The sequence below is a fragment of the Salvelinus alpinus genome, chromosome 9, assembly GCF_045679555.1.
Source record: "Salvelinus alpinus chromosome 9, SLU_Salpinus.1, whole genome shotgun sequence".
Taxonomy (NCBI): Eukaryota; Metazoa; Chordata; class Actinopteri; order Salmoniformes; family Salmonidae; genus Salvelinus; species Salvelinus alpinus.
In genome coordinates, this window is record NC_092094.1 from 62,836,390 (window position 1) to 62,842,389 (window position 6,000).

At 42.3% G+C, this 6,000-nt stretch overlaps 1 protein-coding gene across 1 annotated transcript in view; it reads right to left on the reverse strand.

Moving 5' to 3' along the window:
* syt12 (synaptotagmin XII) overlaps positions 1-4,603 on the reverse strand; it is a 37,928-nt gene extending 33,325 nt beyond the window's left edge. Inside the window, exon 1 of the mRNA XM_071326885.1 lies at positions 4,319-4,603. The gene's annotated coding sequence lies outside the window, so the exon portion shown is untranslated. The remainder of the gene's footprint in view (positions 1-4,318) is intronic.
* Positions 4,604-6,000: the final 1,397 nt, after the last annotated feature.

Here is a 6,000-nt window from a genome sequence, read left to right on the forward strand (position 1 = left end):
CAAACACACGCAGTGCACACTAGTCAGTCAGCTCTTCTGTTAACTGGAGAGCCCTTGCACTATCAAAGACAATCTGCTGTCAACAACAAAAACTGCAGAGTGTGTGTGTACTAAATGTGTGCTTATCTGTACAAATGTAAAAGAACAGGACCTGGTGTGCTACCCCTACTGAAGAAAATGAATGTGTACTACTTCCCTTTATTGGTCCTCTACGCTAAAACACCATTGATCAAATATAACGGATGCAGTGCTGAGAGAGAGAGAGAGAGCGAGCGAGAGCGAGAGCGAGAGAGAGAGAGAGAGAGAGAGAGAGAGAGAAGGGTGGGGATCAAGAAAGAGAGAACGATCACAGCAAGTGTGCTTTCGTCAGCTTCTCTCTCTCTCTTCTTTCTCGCCGGCTTCGGTACAACTAATAAATCAACTTTGCTTTTAATCTCGCGCAATGAGTCATAATAAAAATTAACTGCATCGCTGCCACAGTGCCTGGGAAAAGGGAATAGCCTATCCTAGCGTGGCGGTTATTCCGGCTTGCCTCTGCCACGCCGCATTCGCGTCGGTTGCCAGATATAGGCTGGGTTTCTGTAAAGCACTTTGAGATATCAGGTGATGTAAGAAGGGCTTTATAAATACATTTGATTTTGATACAGTTTCCTTCGCCGGCACATTTGACAGCTTTTTCCCCCTGTGCTTTTAACTAAAAGTAACAACGTGCTTTTGAGGATAGGAGAATCTTGAAACTGTGGCCTCCCCCTCACAGTGAATCACCAGCTCAATCAATCAAGGTGAAAACACAACTCTCCTTCTTCCGCTGACACTTGCATCCCTTGAGACCTAGCAGGGAACACTATGGAAATGCAATCTATTATTATCGTTGGGGAACACTTTAGTTATTGCTTAAGCCCCAAACTGAAGCCAATAAGGACTGCCTATAGTCCACATAGGTGCTATAGCTGCATAAACATCTTTACCTACAGTGTCTTCAGAAATAATACTGCCTGAATCAAACATGTATTCATCTACACACAATACCCCATAATGACAAAGTCAAAACATGGTTTTAGAAATGTTTGCAAATATATCATTTACACACACTACCGTTCAAAAGTTTGGGGTCACTTAGAAATGTACTTGTTTTTGAAAGAAAAGCACATTTTTGGTCCATTCAAATGACATCAAATTGATCAAAAATACAGTGTAGACATTGTTAATGTTGTAAATGACTATTGTAGCTGGAATGGCTGATTTTTAATGGAATATCTACGTAGACGTACGGAGGCCCATTATCAGCAACCATCACTCCTGTGTTCCAATGGCACGTTGTGCTAGCTAATCCAAGTTTATCATTTTAAACACGCTAATTGATCATTAGAAAACCCTTTTGCAATTATGTTAGCACAACTGAAAACTGTTGTTCTGATTAAAGAAGCAATAAAACTGGCCTTCTTTAGACTAGTTGAGTATCTGGAGCATCAGCATTTGTGGGTTCGATTACAGGCTCAAAATGGTCAGAAACAAAGGAACTTTCTTCGGGAACTCATCAGTCTATTCTTGTTCTGAGAAATGATGGCTATTCCATGCGAGAAATTGCCAAGAAACTGAAGATCTCGTACAACGCTATGTAATACTCCCTTCACAGAACAGCGCAAACTGGCTCTAACCAGAATAGAAAGAGGAGTGGGAGGCCCCGGTGCACAACTGAGCAGGAGGACAAGTACATTACAGTGTCTAGTTTGAGAAACAGGCGCCTCACAAGTCCTCAACTGGCAGCTTCATTAAATAGTACCCGCAAAACACCAGTCTCAATGTCAACAGTGAAGTGGCAACTCCGGGATGCTGACCTTCTAGGCAGAGTTGCAAAGAAAAAGCCATATCTCAGACTGGCCAATAAAAAGAAAAGATGGGTAAAAGAACACAGACACTGGACAGAGGCAGCTGTGGGTCTTTCGGGGTAAGTCTCTAAGAGCTTTGCACACCTGGGTTGTACAATTTTTGCACATTATTCTTTTTAAAATCCTTCAAGCTCTGTCAAGTTGGTTGTTGATCATTGCTAGACAGCCATTTTAAAGTCTTGCCATCGATTTTCAAGACGATTTAAGTCAAAACTGTAACTAGGCCACTCAGGAACACTCAATGTCATCTTGGTAAATAACTCCAGTGTATATTTGGCCTTGTGTTTTAGGTTACTGTACTGCTGAAAGGTGAATTTGTCTCCCAGTGTCTGTTGGAAAGCAGACAACCAGATTTTCTTCTAGGATTTTGCCCGTGCTTAGCTCTATTCCAAACATACCCATAACATGCAGCAGCCACCACCATGCTTGAAAATATGAAGAGTGGTACTCAGTGATGTGTTGTATTGGATTTGCCCCAAACATAACGCTTTGTATTCAGGACATGAAGTTCATTTAATTGCCACATCGTTTGCAGTTTTACTTTAGTGTCTTCATGCAAAAAGGATGCATGTTTTGGAATATTTTTATTCTGCACAGGCTTCCTTCTTTTTTACTAGCTACTCTGTCCAGCTCCAGCCCAGGAACAGAGAGCTTGGAACACATCATCATAGGAGTGTGTGGGTGTTAAATCAATGGTCGAGCAGACAGGAGTAGCAGGCCTATTCCTTGAGGCCCCAACAACCAATTCTGTAAAGGTCTCATACCAGAGCAGAGGCAAGGACAGGTTGTGACAATGCAAAAGTACATATTTTTTTTCAAGTGATTTTGATAAGCAGCCCCGAAGCCATTATTTGAGCAGATTGGAGTTTATTACATTGTGTTTAATCTTGTGCTGAAGAGCCCACACACAGTCAATTTCTATAGGTTGTTAGGGAGTGGGTTGTTGGGTACAATAGATGACTCAAGTCTATTTTCTATCAACAAACAATCACAACTTTTCAGAATGGTAGCATGGCATCATGTTCCGACCTAGAGTGTGGTTCTGAAAGAACAACAGCTTCCGTTGTGTCACGCGATTACTTTTCACAAACAGCCCCAAGGTTTGCCAAAGTATATCGTCTGGTCTTTGGCGTCCCGACGCAAATAGCGTAACCGGCAATAAACTCCTAACCACCAGCGAGTACATGAAACATCATCCATTCTTCCTTAACTAGCTTTAATGGTGTGCCTCCAGAAGAAAGAAAAACACGGGGAAAATATGCGTAGTTTTAGTAAAACAATTTCCACCACCGGAAATTGCCCCGCGGAGCACGTACCTCGAGATCCCCGGAATTGTTAGATACTACTGTGAATTGTTAGATACTACTGCACTGTCGTAGCTAGGAACACAAGCATTTCGTCACAACTGCAATAACATCTGCTAAATATGTGTATGTGACCAATAACATTGGTTTTGATTTGATTTGCTAGGGTGGCTAATACATTGTGTACAGCATTCAGCCAATCAGGTTGCACCAGTCTGTTGTTTACCCCTGCTGCTGTACACAACGCATGAGCCACCCTGTCGTGGTGGTGGGGAAATTAGTTTAAGACGGTATGACTATTTTTCAAAAAAGATTTTGGGCGGCCCCCCATTTAATCGCGTTAAGGAGGAAAACGATTCCTTTGCCGCCTGATAGGAGGATGTTTTACGTACAAACTGGTCGCAGGTAGAGGAAATCAACAATGTCAGGAAGAAGTACGCCCTCTAGGGGTTTTGGCACGACACAAACATAAGATTTAATGTGAATGTTCGTTTGTGGCCTCAACACTTAATATATATTTTCCCTTTCGAAAACCATATTGCAATCCGAGTGCAGTGTAACTACAACTGCAGTCAGAGTGCAGTACACTAAAAGTTATTCTGCAATTACTGAGACCAAATTACCACAGTCGACAGCAGTTACTAGACTTTTAATGCAGTTTCAAAACGGCAGTCTTCTTTTGTAAGGTTTAGTAGCCTATGTGGGCTATAGCATTTACAATATGTTGCTCGTGACCAGTCCAATTATACTGTTACCCCCTCTACGCCATTATAATACTTATTCATAATGCTACTATATTTACATTGCATGGGCCAGCTTCATGGAGAAGCGGTCACTGTCTGGGATGCAAAATCAATGTTTCGGGTCGATTGTTGCTTAGATAATGGAATTACATTTGATATACTCATAAAGGCATAATGCTATACAATTAATATAATTGTTCTTCTTATTGACAATAACAACGCAATACATGCAGAACTAACGTTAGAGGTTAGACATAATAAGACAAAAAGTGTCTCCATACACTCGGCATATGGCGCTTCATAGAACAAGGGTGTGCATATTCGAGCACACAAACATGAAATAAAGTGGATTCATTTTATGAAAGACTAGCGTTGGTCTTACCTAGGAGTTTTATTTTGGTGCAAGGGGGAAGGGGGGTAAACTCCACGGCTCTCCCTTCAGTTTACTCGCCGCTCTCCATCGAAACGCACAGGTGCCTGTCTTTCCGCGGGAAACGTGATGGAGATTCACCCCTGTTCAGCGCATCCGCTCGACTAATTGTATTGAAATCATTCAACGAGGGGCCTTCCCACTCGAGATGCATGCGATGCGAGGTCCTGAGGAGACAGTCGCTAGAGAAGCATTTCTATGAGAACGTTCCCCCCCGACTGCAGAAGTAGCCTAGTCACACCCCTGCAATGCAACTTCCAGCACTTGACCAGAATACACCGGAGCGCTCAATACAAAGGGTATAGATACCGCGTTATTTTCTTATGCTACGGACATCATTTCAGAAGCTCACGATACCATACAGATGTATACACTCAGTATACAAAACATTAAGAACACCTGCTCTTTCCACGACATAGACTGACCAGGTGAATCCAGGTTAAAGCTATGGTCCCTTATTGATGCCACTTGTTAAATCCACTTCAATCAGTGTAAAATGAAGGGGAGGAGACAGTTTCAATAATTATTTTTAAGCCTTGAGACATGGATTGTGTATGTGTGCCATTCAGAGGGTGAATGGGCATGACAAAATATTTAAGTGCCTTTGAATGGGTTAGTGCCAGGCACGGGTTTGTGTCAAAAACTGCAACACCGCTAGGTTTTTCACGCTCAAAAGTTTCTGTGTGTATCAAGAATGGTCCACCAACCAAAGGACATCCAGCCAACTTGACACAACTGTGGGAAGCATTGGAGTCAAGGTGGGCCAGCATCCCCGTTGAACGCTTTTCGACATCTTGTAGAGTCCATGCCCTGACAAATTGAGGCTGTTCTGAGGGCAAAAGGGGTGGGTGCAACTGAGTCCCATGGGATGGCACAATTGGCCCAACGTCGTTAGGGTTTGGCCATCATTGTAGATAAGAATTTGTTCTCAACTGACTTACCTAGTTAAATAAAGGTAAAATTTAAAAAAAACTCAGTATCAGAAGGTGCTCCTAATGTTTGGTGTACTCAGTCAGTGTACATCTCATCATCTACTGCAGTATTTCCCAACTCCAGTCCTCGAGTACCACGACAGTACATATTTTTTGTTGTGGCCCCGGACAAGCACACCTGATTCTACTTGTCAACTAATCATCAAGCCATTGGCAAGTTGAATCAGATGTTTTTGTACAACAACAATGTATGCTGTTGGGGGTACTCGAGGACCAGAGTTGGGAAACACTTCTCTATTGCAATAGCCTATTACAACACACTATTGGGCGATTCTATTAATGTATGTATTTGTGGGTGGGCGGGCGGGTGGCAGAGAGAGAGACTGGCAATTTAATTAACCCAATCATTTGATTTAATGACATACATTGTGCTATACTTGTCATTAGAAGCAATGTATGTCATTTTACTACTTAGGCTACTTTCATCTAAGACTCTCATACTGCTTTGCCAAAATGCACCTGTGTAGGCTACTTCATGCCAATAAACCACATACAACTAATTGAATAAGGAAAGAGAGGTGGAAGTGTCACAAAGGGCTGGAAATCACAGCGGAGGATGCCCACATAATCTTCAAATGATGATATTGATTGCACAGTAGCAATTGTGTTAATAAGGATGTGAGAAATTGCCCTGCGGAGCAT